The sequence below is a fragment of the Rhinoderma darwinii genome, chromosome 1 (genome assembly GCF_050947455.1).
Source record: "Rhinoderma darwinii isolate aRhiDar2 chromosome 1, aRhiDar2.hap1, whole genome shotgun sequence".
NCBI classification, from domain to species: domain Eukaryota; kingdom Metazoa; phylum Chordata; class Amphibia; order Anura; family Rhinodermatidae; genus Rhinoderma; species Rhinoderma darwinii.
In genome coordinates, this window is record NC_134687.1 from 102,523,160 (window position 1) to 102,540,817 (window position 17,658).

General features: G+C 42.2%; 1 protein-coding gene across 2 annotated transcripts in view; it reads right to left on the reverse strand.

Annotated features, from left to right (window-relative positions):
* Positions 1-17,658, reverse strand: part of GALNT7 (polypeptide N-acetylgalactosaminyltransferase 7) — a 153,010-nt gene that overhangs the window by 48,799 nt on the left and 86,553 nt on the right. The gene's annotated exons all lie outside the window — the stretch shown is intronic.

The following is a 17,658-nucleotide window of genomic DNA, read 5'->3' on the forward strand; positions in this document are numbered from 1 at the left end:
AAATCCAAGGGAGAATTGCGGACCCATTCATTTCTATGGACCCATACACACTATCCGTGTTTTCACGGGTCCCCACATGTCCGCAAATCCGTGCCGCACAAACTCAGGACATGTCTTATTACGGCCCGCAAATTAGATGCGGACATGCCCATAGAAGTCAATGGGCCCGTGGAAAATGCGGGTACACCTCCGTGTGTCAACAACAGTTTGCGGATGTGTTGCTAGGCGACGACCGGGCATGAGTTCTGTCGTCATCCTGTTTTACCTAGGCTTTTTTTTTTTCGCATTTTGCGGATTACATACGGATGAACTGCGGATTACATACGGATGAACTGCGGAGGACATTTCACGGAACACGGTCCTGGAATTTGCGGACCAGAAAAACACTACGGTCGTGTGCATGAGGCCTTAGTTTAACAGGTTCATTGCAAGGAAAACCAAAACGAATAGTTCCCCTGTAGCCAACACACGGTCTAAAACTGTCCATAAACAGAGATAGCTGTTGGCCCAACTATCATTCAGCTGACGGCTATCAATCCAACTTCACCAATATGCATGTTCAGCTTGGCCTAAGATGAATGTTATTTGATTAGGGGGAGGGAGATGCGGCTGCTAGACAACTCTGGCGTCGCTTATCTCTCAAGGAATCAAAGTCTTGACAGGTTAAGTTCTACTGGGATTTATAATATGAGAAGAGGGGACATGCAGTCATTTATCAGACACCAGTTTACTACACCAGGTCTTCTTTTACATTATTATTCTGCAATTAACACAGTCTTTTTTTGGGCCCAGATAATTTGTATGTTTTCTGAATGAGGTAAAAATATGTATCTGAATGAGGTAAAAATGTAAAGGATTATCCCAGACACGGTAACATCTAAGTATAGAGAACACAAACAAAAAAGAAAGTAGGCTCTCCCCCCGACAAAGTGACGAGAGTAGTGCAGAGAGGAGATACCTCCTAACAGAGCAGAGAGCCCACCATTATCTCGCCTGTACACCTTCTCACTGCTCCCGGTCAATGCAATAAAGGAACTTTAAAGAGGCTCTGTCACCACATTATAAGTGCCCTATCTCCTACATAAGGAGATCGGCGCTATAATGTAGGTGACAGCAGTACTTTTTATTTAAAAAAACGATCTACACTACCGTTCAAAAGTTTAGAGTCACTTAGAAATTTCCTTATTTTTGCAAGAAAAGCACAGTTTTTTTTCAATGAAGATAACATTAAATTAATCAGAAATACACTCTATACATTGTTAATGTGCTAAATGACTATTCTAGCTGCAAACGTCTGGTTTTGAATGCAATATCTACATAGGTGTATAGAGGCCCATTTCCAGCAACCATCACTCCAGTGTTCTAATGGTACATTGTGTTTGTTAACTGTGTTAGAAGGCTAATGGATGATTAGAAAACACTTGAAAACCCTTGTGCAATTATGTTAGCACCGCTGTAAACAGTTTTGCTGTTTAGAGGAGCTATAAAACGGACCTTCCTTTGAGCTAGTTGAGAATCTGGAGCATTACATTTGTGGGTTCGATTAAACTCTCAAAATGGCTAGAAAAAGAGAGCTTTCATGTGAAACTCGACAGTCTATTCTTGTTCTTAGAAATGAAGGCTATTCCATGCGAGAAATTGCCAAGGAACTGAAGATTTCCTACAACGGTGTGTACTACTCCCTTCAGAGGACAGCACAAACAGGCTCTAACCAGAGTAGAAAGAGAAGTGGGAGGCCCCTCTGCACAACTGAGCAACAAGACAAGTACATTAGAGTCTATAGTTTGAGAAATAGACACCTCACAGGTCCTCAACTGGCAGCTTCATTAAATAGTACCCGCAAAACGCCAGTGTCAACGTCTGCAGTGAAGAGGCGACTCCGGGATGCTGGCCTTCAGGGCAGAGTGGCAAAGAAAAAGCCATATCTGAGACTGGCTAATAAAAGGAAAAGATTAATATGGGCAAAAGCACACAGACATTGGACAGAGGAAGATTGGAAAAAAGTGTTATGGACAGACGAATCGAAGTTTGAGGTGTTTGGATCACACAGAAGAACATTTGTGAGACGCAGAACAACTGAAAAGATGCTGGAAGAGTGCCTGACGCCATCTGTCAAGCATTGTGGAGGTAATGTGATGGTCTGGGGTTGCTTTGGTGCTGGTAAAGTGGGAGATTTGTACAAGGTAAAAGGGATTTTGAATAAGGAAGGCTATCACTCCACTTTGCAACGCCATGCCATACCCTGTGAACAGCGCTTGATTGGAGCCAATTTCATCCTACAACAGGACAATGACCCAAAGCACACCTCCAAATTATGCAAGAACTATTTAGGGAAGAAGCAGGCAGCTGGTATTCTATCTGTAATGGAGTGGCCAGCGCAGTCACCAGATCTCAACTCCATAGAGCTGTTGTGGGAGCAGCTTGACCGTATGGTACGCAAGAAGTGCCCATCAAGCCAATCCAACTTGTGGGAGGGCCTTCTGGAAGCATGGGGTGAAATTTCTCCCGATTACCTCAGCAAATTAACAGCTAGAATGCCAAAGGTCTGCAATGCTGTAATTGCTGCAAATGGAGCATTCTTTGACGAAAGCAAAGTTTGAAGGAGAAAATTATTATTTGAAATAAAAATCATTATTTCTAACCTTGTCAATGTCTTGACTATATTTTCTAGTCATTTTGCAACTCATTTGATAAATATAAGTGTGAGTTTTCATGGAAATGGCGTTGTACAGGGGAGTGTATGACACTGACCAATCAGCCTCATGCACTCCTCTCCATTAATTTACTCAGCGCATAGGGATCCTGCTAGATCCTTATGTGCTGTCTTATACTAACACATTAACGATACTGAAGTGTTTAGACAGTGAATAGACATTCCACGGGATGTCTATTCACAATCTCTGCACTTCGTTACTCTGTCTGTGGTAGTTACAGCAGAGGAAGCGTGATCTCACGAGATCTCGCTGTAAATGACAGGTTACAACGAGATCACGCTTCCTCTGCTGTAACTACCATAGAAACAGTAACGAAGTGCAGAGATTGTGAATAGACATCCCGTGGAATGTCTATTCACTGTCTAAACACTTCAGTATCGTTAATGTGTTAGTATAAGACAGCACATAAGGATCTAGCAGGATCCCTATGCGCTGAGTAAATGAATGGAGAGGAGTGCATGAGGCTGATTGGTCAGCGTCATACACTCCCCTGTACAACGTGCACTTGGTCTAAAGTAAAAATACGCCCACTTGGGCATTAAGCAACTCATTAGCATAAATCTAAAATCGCTAATAAAGTGGTAAAAATAGATTGTTTTTTTAAATAAAAAGCATTGCTGTCACCTACATTATAGCGCCGATCTCCTTATGTAGGAGATAGGCCACTTATAATGTGGTGACAGAGCCTCTTTAAGTACATAATTCTCCCATATAAAAGTTCCCTGAAGATTAAATGTAGCTTATTACAGACATGTATACAAGTGGCAGCAATCTTTATTCATGCCGTTTGTCAGTCCTGAAGTGCTTTGTTAGTTTGTCCTCTGTAACCTTCATAATAGGACATTGCCTCATATGATCCTGAACGGCGTAGATCAAAGATAGATTGCTACGAATAACTGCATGTGTCCGAAGCTCAATATTACGGTCCTTCAACACTGCTTTCTAGGTACTGGTTCAAAGGGGTTGTCCGAGATACTATCATATTTTCAAAAACCCCTTTAATGCATGTAATTTATAAATGTAAATACATTTGTAATATACTTACGTTTTCCAAAGTGGCCCCGTTTCCAGATCCTGCCGTGGGGAACTTGACTGGTGACATCACTCTTTGCACTGGCTCTGCCGCTTTGTTGATCTTGAATACTTTGCCGGGTATACGACACGTCACTTGTGACGTGGTGCATATCGGCTTGTTCTGTTGTGACGTTTTTGAAAATATGAGGTTACCTCGGACAACCCCTTTAAAGTATTCTGAAGGGATGGACCTTTATCTAAAGACCTAATCAAAGAGGACTCCATAGATAACATTTGTCGATGCTGCATTGCTGACACATTTTATGTCCATAGCTGCCCATAGACACACAAAAAAATCACAACTATATCTACCAACAGGTTTTTTGTGTTTTTTTCCTTTTCGTCCTATCCATTCACTCCAGGTACTGGATCTGGATAAATAACCTATTGATGTGTTGCTTTTTATCGACCATTACGCTGAGGTTTATGGGATTGTGGCCCATAGTACATTACAATAGAACAAGGGACACAATAATGCCTTGCTGCCCCGTTCAGAAGCCTCAGTTATAGAAGCATAGTAACATATTGCAGCAAGTTGTTAAATATAAACCACCTCTGGCACCAATGACACCCAAATTGTAGTGCTCACAGTGCTACACTAGCGCCACACCTGGTGCCACCTTGCCAATATTTAACACTAGCAATAGTAGTGTGATTTCAATAACAGTGCACATAGAATTATTCTGGAAAATGTGCCAGTCACATAGAAGCGATCATAAAATAATCATATTAAGGAGCCAACAGTTTTTTTTTTTACTGCTACAGCAGTGCCCATACACATGCAACAGACACGGGACCCCTATAATACAACACATTTATCATCTCCGCTATCCTGCACTGCTCTCTATGCCATATTTTAGCACCCAGTCCGCAGCCATTTGAATGTAGCTTTTTCTTTTTGTACCAATCTCTTCAGTCAGAAACCAGCACTATAGCTATTTCTATGCCAGAAATAAGGGACTGTCTCAATGAATCCTAAACTCTAGGGATGGGGAGTCACACAAAAACACATATAAGACATGTTCCCACCCCTTCACCCCCTAAATTATTTTGCCCTGTTTATTTTTGTGTATCATAAATAAACCTGTATCGACCAGAAGTACAATTATATGACAGAACAGCCATTCTTACAGAAGATTTTGTCTAATGTCGAAGGCCAGAATAAATCTAGTGCTGCCACTCGTAGCTTCTGATATATATATATATATATAGGTTTGTTGTTCAATGACATTCGAGCCATAAACTGCACACCGAATGACTGCAAAATACAAAATTAAACGCCAAAAACGTGATATAAATGAACAGCGACAACAAATATATTACTGTAAAAACAAAACTGCATATAAATAACCCCAGATTTGGAAAGACGTTACGTGTAATCACACAGAGGCTGTTACAACTGAGAACTGTGACTCAAAGCACTCGCACATTGCAAATACTCTGACAAAGACCAGAAAACATCTGCTCTACATTGTATTTCTAAGCAGGGAGGAGGGGTGCGACGAGGAAGCGGACAGCCGATGCCTTGAAGAAAAGAGGAGGGAAAAAATAAAACAGCCGATACAGAGGGAAGACAGACAGCAACAAATGTTTGATTCTTATGGCAGCCATAAAGGCCGCCCCTTGAAAATTAATCTGGCAGAAACGCCTGGTATTTGGCAGCATCTGCAAGCAATCCAGAAGTCTGTTTTTAACTCAATGACTCTTCAGCTTGCTTTTAGTAGCCATAATGCAAACTAAGAGTCCTTCCCATCAAATTACATGTACTCCAGTGTTACAGATCCTGAAGGGACAAGCCCTAACAAAATGCAAATTAAACAGCAGAAAATGTTCTGGATTTCCCAGTAGATGTTAATGCACATGACAGATCCCTGCTCCGTCTGTGCTCCTGTCTATGCTTTTTATGCCACTTAGAATTCAGCTATTTCCCTTGCATGTGCAGAAAAATAAAAATGACATCAATCTAAAGCTCAAAAAATGTCTGTATTATATAGCAGTATACGTTATACATTGCACTACCATGTCTGTGTGGTCCGTTATGATTTCTGAAGTTACGAGTATCTTATGAACATTTCTATGAGGCCATTTTCACACTGTGTTTCCGCTGCACACTGGGAGTATGTGGCGGGAAATCGCCGTCACAGCCCACATATAACGTAACGTATACATCAGGAGCTTTTCCCGGTGTGTATGTCAAACGGGGACGTGAAAAGGGCCTTAATACAATAATCTGACATATGCAGCCTCTTTACAACACAACTTTTATGGTAGCGCTATATGTATTGCAAATGTTGGACATATACGGATACCACTAATAATAATTGTTACAATAATATTATGAGAAGCGTTCCAATCACTACGAAGCTTAAGAATCGTAACAATTATTGCTACTTATAAATGGGGATATTTAACACTAGGCTGAAACCAGGTCGACCCATTAAAAATTATTACATTTTATTCAAAATAATCATGACAACAATTATATCATCACGTTACGTGAGCCATCCAATGGTTTCAGAAGTATGGAAATATGACGTTAAATGACTGTCACTAATATATGAATGCATTGGGTTACACAGCATTTCCATCAATGACAATGTGACATGTCCAAGCATTACAATCAGTCGTGAATGTTGCATACAGCTTCCACACAGGTCACAACATTTCAGAAATCTTGAGTGCCCATAATCTCAGGAACAAGTGCTGAGAGGACATGTTAGAAAAGGGATGCCAGGGAAGGATTGATCAGAACTAGAATTTCTACATTTAGATTTGGTGCGCAGTGGGGCTAAGTAGAGAGGCTGGCACACAGGAGCAGCACATGAGGAATCGTAGGAATGACGTACAAGTCAGCTGACTTCTGGATTCATTCGAAATTTATTAGAAATACTTAGCAATGCAAAAAGGTAAAACCTGCAGCAATTCCGTCGCAAATCGATTGTAAAACAAGCAGATTTTGCGACGAATTCAGAGTTTACAAATCCATGGCATAAAAATACGCCACATACAAATCCAGGCACACGACCGTAATTACGGACCCATTCAGTTCTATTGGCCACGGACACCTTTCCGTATCGCTACGGATGGGTGTCCATGCCATAGAAATGTTCCAAAAATTATGGAACATGTCCGTTCTTTTGCATTTTACGGGCCGTGCTCCCGTACTTTGTATGGCAGCACGGCCTGAAAATGCGGCCAGCCGTCGGCAGTGCCCGCAATCGCGGGCCGTGATTACGGGCACGGCTGTGTGCATTTGGCCTAAGTCCGAATTCACACAGTGGAATCCGCTGCGGAAACCACTGCAAAATTCCGCCTTCTATTAATTTTAATGGGAAGCGGACGCTTTTTTTTCCTGATAGCGGATTTTTTCAGTTGGCGGAAAAAATAAGTGTCCTGCACAATCTTTGGGCAGATTCCGGCCAAACCTCCCATTGAAGTGAATGGGAGTAGGAATCATCCTGCTGAGAGCAGGAATAATTCTGCAGCAGAGTGTGCGGCGGGCCCGCCAAGCAAAATCTGCCATGTAAACTAGGGCTGGGCAATTAATCGAAAAATAATTGAGATTCAGTGCGATTAAAATCGATTTCATCTTGCAAATTTTGGATTTATCAATTATTTTCTCCCGGTTTAAACTGTATCTGCATCTTCAAGACACAGATACAGTGGAATCCAATGTAAGGCCAGACGTGTGGCACTGACATCATCGCGCCTGTCTGCGCCGAGCTGCACAGACCAGAGGGATCTCCTCCACTTGTCATTGGAACAGGGTTAGGCGAGTATGTATCTTATTATTTTTATCAGGCACTATTGGGGGCATTATACAGAATGGGGGCAGCTATGGGGAACTTTACTCTGTATGGGGTGTAGCTACGGGGGCATTATACTGTGTGGAAGACAGCTATGGGGGCATTGTATTGCAAGGAAGTCAGTTATGATGGCATTATGCTATTCAGAGGCAGCTATAGGGGCATTATACTGTGGGGAGGGCAGCTTTGGGGGGCATTATCCTGTGTGGAGGGAAGTTATGACCTGCATTATACTCTGAGGGTGCAGCTATGGGGAGCATTATACTGTGTGGAGGCAGTTATAGGGGCATTATAATGTGTGGGGGCAGTTATAGGGGCATTATAATGTGTGGGGGCAGTTATAGGGGCAATATTATGTGTGGGGAGCACTATAGGGGCAATATACTATGTGGGGGCAGTGTCAGGGGGTATATTATATACATTAGTATACAGCAGGTTCTGGGGATAAATACTAATTCAATGGCGTAGCATCTAAAGAGGGGGCATGGCATGCAAAAAGGGTTGTGACCTAAATAATCGTTCAATAATCGTAATCGAGCTTACATGTTCAATTAATCGTGATTTTGATTTAGGTTGTAATTGCCCAGGTCTAGTGTGAACATAGACTAAGGCCTGATTTACACGAGCGTGTGCGTTTTGCGCACGCAAAAAACGCTGCGTTTTGCGTGCGCAAAAGGCACTTAACAGCTGCGTGTCATCAGTGCATGATGCGCGGCTGCGTGATTTTCGCGCAGCCGCCATCATTATGACACTCCGTTTGGATGTTTGTAAACAGAAAAGCACGTGGTGCTTTTCTGTTTACATTCAGAGTTTGACAGCTGTTGCGCGAATCACGCAGTTCGCACGGAAGTGCTTTCCGTGCGGCATGCGTGGTTTTTACGCACCCATTGACTTCAATGGGTGCGTGATGCACGAACAGCGCACAAAAAAAGACATGTCGTGAGTTTTACGCAACGCACACGCGCTGCGCAAAATTCACGCACTGTCTGCACTGCCCCATAGACTAATATAGGTGCGTACGACACGCATGAAAAGCACGCGCGTATATTACGCTCGTGTAAATGATGCCTAATAGTCACAGCAGCCACAATTAGTTACACATTGCACTTGCTCCACAGCCATACCTTCTTTATACATTACCATGTTTCTCGACCTCTCTTCCCTGCTCTGAATAGAGTGTATGTTACGGAGTGCATGAGACGCTCAGTAGACAATACCACTGCTCAAGACTTAAAGGCCTCTATTTAATTTGATAATGAGCATTACACTAGAAAACATTTGTAACAGGCAGACTAAAGCCTCATGCACACGACTGTAGCAATGTGCACGGCCGTCATTTTCGGGTCGGCCGGCAGCAGACTGTCAGCCGCGAGCCGCCCGCAAATCGCGGGCCATGCACATGGCCGCGGCCATTATTTTCAATGAGCCCAGATGGCAGAACAGGGCCGTAATAAGACATGTCCGTTCTTTCTGCGGTGCGGCCTCGCGGGCCATGCACGGACCGTAAAAACTACGGTCGTGTGCATGGCCTCATAGAAATGAATGTGGCCGCAATTCTCTTCGTGTGAATGAGGCCTAACACAAAACTATGAAGATGGCGTTTACCCACTTCAGCAGATCAGCCTGATGGCTCATTCTATTATCATATAACATTGAGATCTACTGGTAGATTGTTCACCACTGCTTTAGGCCCCATGCACACGACCGTAAAATCGCCCGTAATTAACTTTACATAATATACTTTATAATTGGAGCACGGCTCGTGATAACGGCTGGCTGTCCGTGCCCGTAATTACAGGCACGGTCGTGTGCATGAAGCCTTAGGGCATGGCCAGACGTGGCGTAATTCTGCCGACACTGTCCGCATCAATGCCGCACATAATCTGCGTTGCAGATTTTGTTGAAGCTTTGCCTAAAATGTGCAGTAAATTGATGCGGATTAGCCGTTGCGTATTCAGGTGAAGAGTACTTCCTGCTGTCTTTTAAAACATTTCATCTCAGTCTGGCTATAGACCTCGAAACACATAGGTCCAGCCAGAATGAAGAAATATCCTGTTTGTAAAACCAATACGCAACGCAACACACATAACATCTGCAGATTTCATTGCGGAATAAACTCCATTGAAGTCAATGGAGAAAATCCGCAACAAGTCCGCAACAGCCAGTGTATGCTGCGGACACCAAATCCCGCACCGCAGCCTATGGTCCGCAGCGGAGTTTTCCGCCACGTGTGCACGAACCTAACTAAAAAGGTGTGGAAACCAATGGAGAAAATGTCCGCTGCGGAATTCCAGAACAATTCCGCCACGTCTGGTCATGCCCTTAGAAGACACTGGTGCAATGGTCAGAGTGTGAAAGAGAAGACACAAGAAGAAATGTCAAACCTAGTACTAGAAGCTGGCAACAGTGATTGTTCCGTCAGCTAGGTGATCCGATCAAGAAAGGAAATTCATTACACGATTCATCAGATTTGTTACAAAAAAAAAAAAAACTGAAAAATAAGGGAGTTGTAAAGAACTGAAGAAATCAAATCAAAAAGAAAGAGGTGCTGAACGATTGATTTCAGTACCCTAGAAGTATAGATAATACTGAAAACGAAGACAGAAAGACAAACAAGACCATAAGTATAGATGGAAATGTTCACGGATGGAGCCTTGTGCGGGACGTAAAAGGTAGAATGGGACATAGAAGGCAGATGGGGTCATGGAAGGTAGTGACGGAACGCAGATTCAAAGAAAAGGAGAATGTTCTCAACCACCTGCAGTAAGAAGTGATGACCTTTCCATGCAGCACCGAGAAAGTCATTACCATCTCAGTTGGGCTCTTTGAGTGTCCATCATATTCTTTTTATGACACTTCTACAAAATAGACAATCACAGTAGGAGACTTCTATAAAAATATTATTCCAAGCAGCGAGTCTAAGGAATAAAATTCTTTCACAGAGCCACTCTCAAAGCACAATTTAAGTCTTTTTTTTTTCCCATTTCCACACATACATTAGGCTCAATTTCATGACTAGCCTTTTTTAGTCAGTTGGTGGCGTGCTGTAGGTCATTGGGGGATGTTCAGGGAAAACAAAAGCAAATATTAAGAGGAATGTATTAATAATCTATGGTAAGTGTTAACATTTCTCCCTTACATAATTCATAGTTAGCTGGTTGATATCATAGGCATTTCTTACGTCTGTCAGCCCCATTCTTCCTCCTCAGCATGACTATATACATGTAGAACTGATGCTGTAGTTATTAGGACCTGGCTGCATAATGGAAACCGTAAACATCTTTTACATTATAAACTCCTACTCGAAAAATGTGAAATCAGAGAGGATCATCAATAGGGCAGGATGGCGCATCTTTGTTAACATAGACACTTTTGCCGACACGTACAAGAGTCACAACATGGCTATTGAACAACACCCTGTTGAAAAAAGAACGGGGGACCAACCACTATGACATCCATTGGGGTTGTCTTTATGAGACAATATGCTGTAAACGGTAAATGTAGCATGAGCTGTATTAGGCTGAATATAGAACGTACCCGCTAAAGGCAACTGACTGAAATTGTAACATTTAACGGTGGGATTCAGAGTTCTGTATGAAATAAACAGAGATCAGATCCCTAATAAAGTACATTTAGGTCAAGGAATCCTCTATAGATCCAAGGAATACTCTATATGGTGTAGATTTGCTGCTTCGTTCAAATGCATGGTAGAACATTTCTGCAATGTCTGAACATACCATTTGGCCCTGTTCACACAGGAGTTTTTTGCAGGTAGAAAAAAATCCGCCTCAGAATTCCTTCAGGAATCTTGAGGTAGATTTTGAACAGCCTGTCCTTTTTTTCCATGTATTTCACCTGTGCCGAAACGCAGCGAAAAACGCTCAGAAACTAAAAGGACATGTCGCTTTTTTTCCCTGTGAGTAGCCAAAAGGTGCCCGGGGAAAAAAAAAAAAACGCCTCTGCCTCCCATTAAAATCAATCATACCTAAAACTCGAGTAGACACTTGGCACATTGTCAAAATGCCACTCAGCACTTTATTATAACAGGCACCGTCATGCAATTTTGTATCAAAGTGAAACTTATCATAGAAAATGCATACGATTTGTGGCTCTAAGTGTGACCCAAGCAGAAAATGAGATACACCACACATTCTAAAAATAAAAGTTCAATATGTGCAGAGTTTATACAGAATACTTATCTCTATGTCCACATGCACATATCTTCATAAAATCACCAAAATTTAAGAGACCAAAAATCTCTGTTTTGAAGCCGGAAATGTTAAAAAAAACGTAACCTATAAAATACAGGGATTACACACCTTAAAGGGAAGGTGTCACAAATTTTTTTTTTTTATATATATATATATATGTTATTGCTTTTATTATGTCATTAAAGTAAATTTTATTTATTTGTATTTTTGTGTTGTACTTTTTTCTTTCTTTTACTTCTCTATGGGGGTTGCCATTATTTTTTTCATCTCTGTATGTGTCGATTAACGACACATACAGAGATGGAATACGGCACATACATCCCCATAGAGAATACGAACGGGAGCGGTTCCATTCACTATGCTGTACGCCGTCTGTGTGGGAACGGCGCATGCGCCGCTCCCACACAGTCCAAAAGGAAGGTCTTCGGCAGAGCAACATCCGGCCCCATTTTCATGTGGAGCGGAAGCCGCGGCCGGACAGTAAGATTACTACTTCCGGTCGCGGCTTCCGTCCATATATTCAGAAGCGAGGACTAGGAGCGGAGGGAGCGGCAGCAACAGCAGCAGGTAATTTATGTTTGTGTATGTTCGTGTTATACTGTGTGGTTACCACTGTATCTAATCCTCCTACACTGTGCATTCACTTAAAAAATGGCGGCACACAGTGTAGGAGGTTTGAACATTCAACCCCCTCCTTTCTTCTAGCACTAGCCAGGATAAAGGAGGGGGGATTGTTTGAGCTCACTAGAGCGAGTGTGTCTTCTCCAATTTTGCAGCATAAAGCAATGAGGTTGCTTTACCACATGCCAATGCTGCAATCTTGGGAATTGCTCCCTCTAGTGACCAGCACATGGAGATGTTATAAATTAGAATCTAATTTATAATATTTCCGGACTTGTGAAAAAATTAAAAAAACTAGAACAATGTGTAATCCTTTATATACTAACAGTTTAACAAAAAAAAAATTAAAATATTTTTCTAGCGACACATTCCCTTTAAAGAGTGAGTTCACCCGTAAACCCTATGTATTTCTTAAAAGCAGACTCCCTGACGATTGCAATTGTCAGGACATGCGGTGGGCAGCCATGTCTGCCTTCAAATAACTTTGTGACAAACATGAATTATTAAAAATAAACACATTATAACATACATTTGTGCCTAAAACTCATACACAAGCAAAAGTTTTACGCACAAAAACAATGTAAAACTAATAGACCAAGGTGTGCAAAATTCATATATACCACATACGTTTACATCAACAAGATGCCCTCAAAAACGCTAAAATAGAGGCCATGTTTGCCGGTCACCCACAAATGTGTTAAAAATATATACTGCACACAAAAACAGCCACTATGCTACATTTTTTGAGAGCGCACAGTATACCATGTATAAAAATACAATGTAATAATTTATACACACAACTTTGCCTCAAACATTAAAATAAGCAAAAATTGAAAATTCAACTTTTTGGCAAAAATTCAAGCAGACCCCTTATGCAAAAAAAAAATGTACTCTGCAAAAGACTGTAAGATGTGCGGACTTGATACATACAACACGTCTACGTTCAAAGGTGCGCGTGTTAAAGAAACGCCAAAAGCAAAGGTAAGCACAATCTAATTTTTTTATTTTCCATCCCCCTATACAAACTCTAAGGCCTCATGCACACGACCGTAGTGTTTTTCTGGTCCGCAAATTCCAGGACCGTGTTCCGTGAAATGTCATCCGGAGTTCATCCGTATGTAATCCGCAGTTCATCCGTATGTAATCCGCAAAATGCGGATGAAAAAAAAAAAGCCTAGGTAAAACAGGATGACGACAGAACTCATTCCCGCTCGTCGCCTAGCAACACTTCCGCAAATCCGCAAACTGCGGATGACACACGGAGGTGTATCCGCAATTTCCACGGGCCCATTGACTTCTATTGGCATGTCCGCATCGAATTTGCGGCCCGTAATAAGACATGTCCTGAGTTTCTGCGGCACGGATGTGCGGACATGCGGAGACCCGTGAAAACACGGATAGTGTGTATGGGCCCATAGAAATGAATGGGTCCGCAATTCTCCCGTGGATTTGCGGGGGAATTGCGGACGCAAAAACACGGTCGTGTGCATGAGGCCTAAGGCCCCATGCACACGAACGTGCTTTTGCGGCCGCAATTCCCCCGAAAATCCACGGGAGAATTGCGGCCCCATTCATTCCTATGGGGCCATGCACACGACCGTAGTTTTTACGGTCCGTGCATGGCCCGGGAGCCCGCACCGCAGAAAGAATGGACCGGTCTTATTACGGCCATCTTCTGCGGTCCGGGCTCATTGAAAATAATGGCCGCGGCCATGTGCATGTCCCGCGATTTGCGGGCGGCTCGCGGCTGACAGTCCGCAGCCGGCCGACCCGAAAATCATGGCCGTGCACATGGCTACAGTCGTGTGCATGAGGCCTAGGACTGTGTTCACACTTTGCGGTCAAATCACACTTTTTGCCCCGATATAAAAATAAATAAATAAAATGCAGCAAAACCGCTCCATTTTGGAACGAATTGGAAACAATCATTTATGGAGACCGTCAGTGAATGAATGTCTTTTCTTATTGACCGAAATCTTTTCCATCCATCCATCGGAAACGTATAAGACATGCCTCTCTAGTGATGATCGTTATTGCTATGCCTGTGGAGGGTAAGAAGCCTTGTGAAAGTAGTGGTTAGCGAATTTTAAGATCGGGTACGGATAGTGTAAAATGTATAAACCTTATTGATGTTTGTGTGTGGTGCGACTTATTTGACGCTGTGATACGGACGCTGGTAACCGTCTGGCTTGTGGAGTTTTTTTACACAACGGTGACAAAAAGGAAACTATAAGCAACGGAGGCATTACCATTGAAATCAATGGTAACTTAAACGGAAACCAACGCTGATGTGAACACAGCCTAAACTTAAACGACTGTTGATCAGAATGTTTTATTGTAAGCAGGCGTTAAACAAAACATTTCTCTACTGAGGTATGTGTACTTTAGACACAAGGATCAATGTGCAAATCATTGGCACCAAGACAAGCACTATCATGTTTCACCACACTAGTGACAGGGTGTATATTGCCATCTAGTGGCAGCATTTATAACTAATCCACAACATACTGGATACAAAATTGATGTGAGTATCAGGGAGGGTATAGAAAAAGTAAAAGAACATTGTTATAGGTTGGTAACTAATTGAATTAATTTAACCCCTTAATGACTAGGCCATTTTGCACGTTAATGACCAAGGATTATTTTTTGTTTTCTCACGGTCGCATTCCAAGAGTCGAAACTTTTTTTTTATTCAGTTGACATAGCCGTATAAGGGCTTTTTTTTTCGCGGGACGTGTTGTATTTTTCAATTGCACCATTTTTGGATGCATATAATATATCAATTAACTTTTATTAAGAATTGAAAATAAGCAGCTATTCTAGCATTGATTTTCACTTTATAAATTTACGCCATTTACTATGCAGCATAAATAAGAGGTTACCTTTATTCTATGGGTCGGGTCTATTACGAGGATACCAATTTTATAAAGGTTTTATATTTTTTCCAATGTTTGCACGATAAAAACCCTTTTAGAAAACGTTTTTATTTTTCCGTCGATGTGGCCGTATGTGGGTTGATTTTTATGGGGCAAGGTGTAGTTTTCATAATACTATTTTGGGGTACATGGGCCTTATTGATTAAAGGGAAGGTGTCACGAAAAAAATATTTTTTATATGTTTTTGCTTTTAGTATGTTATTAAAATACATTTTATTTATTTGTGTTTTTGTGTTGTACTTTTTTCTAACTTTTACTTCTCTATGGGGGCTGCCATTTTTTTTTTAACTCTGTATGTGTCGATTAACGACACATACAGAGATGGAATACGGCACATACATCCCCATAGTGAATGCGAACGGGAGCCGTTCCATTCACTATAGCGTACGCCGTCTGTGTGGGAACGGCGCATGCGCCGCTCCCACACAGTCCAAAAGGAAGGTCTTCGGCCGAGCGACATCCGGCGCCATTTTCATGTGGACCGGAAGCCGCGGCCGGACTGTAAGAGGACTACTTCCGGTCGCGGCTTCCGTCCATATGTTGAGAAGCAAGGACTAGGAGCGGAGGCAGGAGCAGGTAAGTTGTGTTTGTTATGTTCGTGTTATACTGTGTGTTTCCACTGTATTTAATCCTCCTACACTGTGCATTCACTCAAAAAATGGCGGCACACAGTGTAGGAGGTTTGAACATTCAACCCCATCCTTTCTTCTAGCACTAGCCAGGATAAAGGAGGGGGATTAATTGAGCACACTAGAGCGAGTGTGTCTTCTCCAATTTTGCAGCATAAAGCAATGTGGTTGCTTTACCACATGGCAATGCTGCAATTTTGGGAATTGCTCCCTCTAGTGACCAGCACATGGAAATGTTATAAATTAGAATCTAATTTATAATATTTCTTGACTTGTGAAAAAATTAGAACAATGTGTAATCACTTATGTACTAACTGTTTAACTAAAAAAAAAATAAAAAAAATGTTTTCTAGCGACACATTCCCTTTAACCTTTATTTAATTTTTTATGGGGGGAATGGGTGGGAGAAAAGAAATTATTTTGATGTTTTTTGTACACCGTTCATCCGGCGGTTTAATTAATGTGTTAATTTTATTTTTCGAGTCGCAGCGATACCACGTATGTGTTGTTTGTTTTGACACTCTTACTAAATAAAACCACTTTTTGGGGGGGGGGGGGGGGGAGAATTTATTTTATTTTTGTCGTCAAGTTTATTTAACTATTTTACTTTTCTTTTCCCACTAGGGGACATCACTTTGTATACCCAAAGCATTATTGCCTGTCAGTGTAAAACTGACAGGCAATCTATTAGACCATGCTTCTGGCATGGCCTAATAGGCAGTTGCTGAAGGCAGACCTGGGGGCCTTTGTTTGGCCCCCAGCTGCCATGGAAACCCAACGGCGCCACGCAATTTCTTTGCGGGGGCGCCGATGGGATGGCAGAGGGAGCTCCCTACATCTGTCAAACACATTAGATGCCGCTATCAGTATTGACAGCGGCATATAAAGGGTTAAACAGCCGGAATCCGAGCACGCTTCGATTCCGGAAGTTGGGGCAGGAGCTAGGCTGTGTATAACAGCCGTGCTCCTGCCGCTGATCGCGTGGGTACACTAGCAGTACCCACGCGATCAGAGGACCGATATATCAGTCCTTATGCGGGAACTAGCTCCTTCATAAGACCGTCCTTCATCGTAAAGGGGTTAAATAGCAAACTCCTCCTGTGTGATACCGGCACAAACATGGTGCACTGATATTGATGAGCAGACTTGTCAGGCTACATTCACACGTTGTGTATTTTGCTGCAGAAAATACGCAAAAAAACCTGCAGGAAACTCGCAGAAAAAATACGCACCTAAAGAGGTGTGGGTTTTACGTTTTGATGTGCAAATCGATGCATTTTCATGCTGCGTGTTTTGGTCCGATTTTCCTCTGCACTAGGCAGATAGAATTCACAAGCGGAAACGCAAGATAAATTGACATGCTGGAGATTTTAAAATCCACACCGCAGATCAATTTACGTGTGGGAAAATACCGCAGCGTGTACATGAGATTTCCTGGAATCACATGGTCTATGCTGGTACTGTATTATGCTGCGGTTTTGCCGCACACTAATACGCTTGGCAACACCAAACGTAATGCGCATCATATGCATTGACCCTCATGAGTTTGAGATGAGAGTTGGAAAAACAAATCCCTTGCTTATTTCACACTTTAGTGAAAGGGAAGGCTTATTTGAAGGTGGCAAGGGCATTTGAAACGTTAACCCCTTGGCGACATGTCACGTACA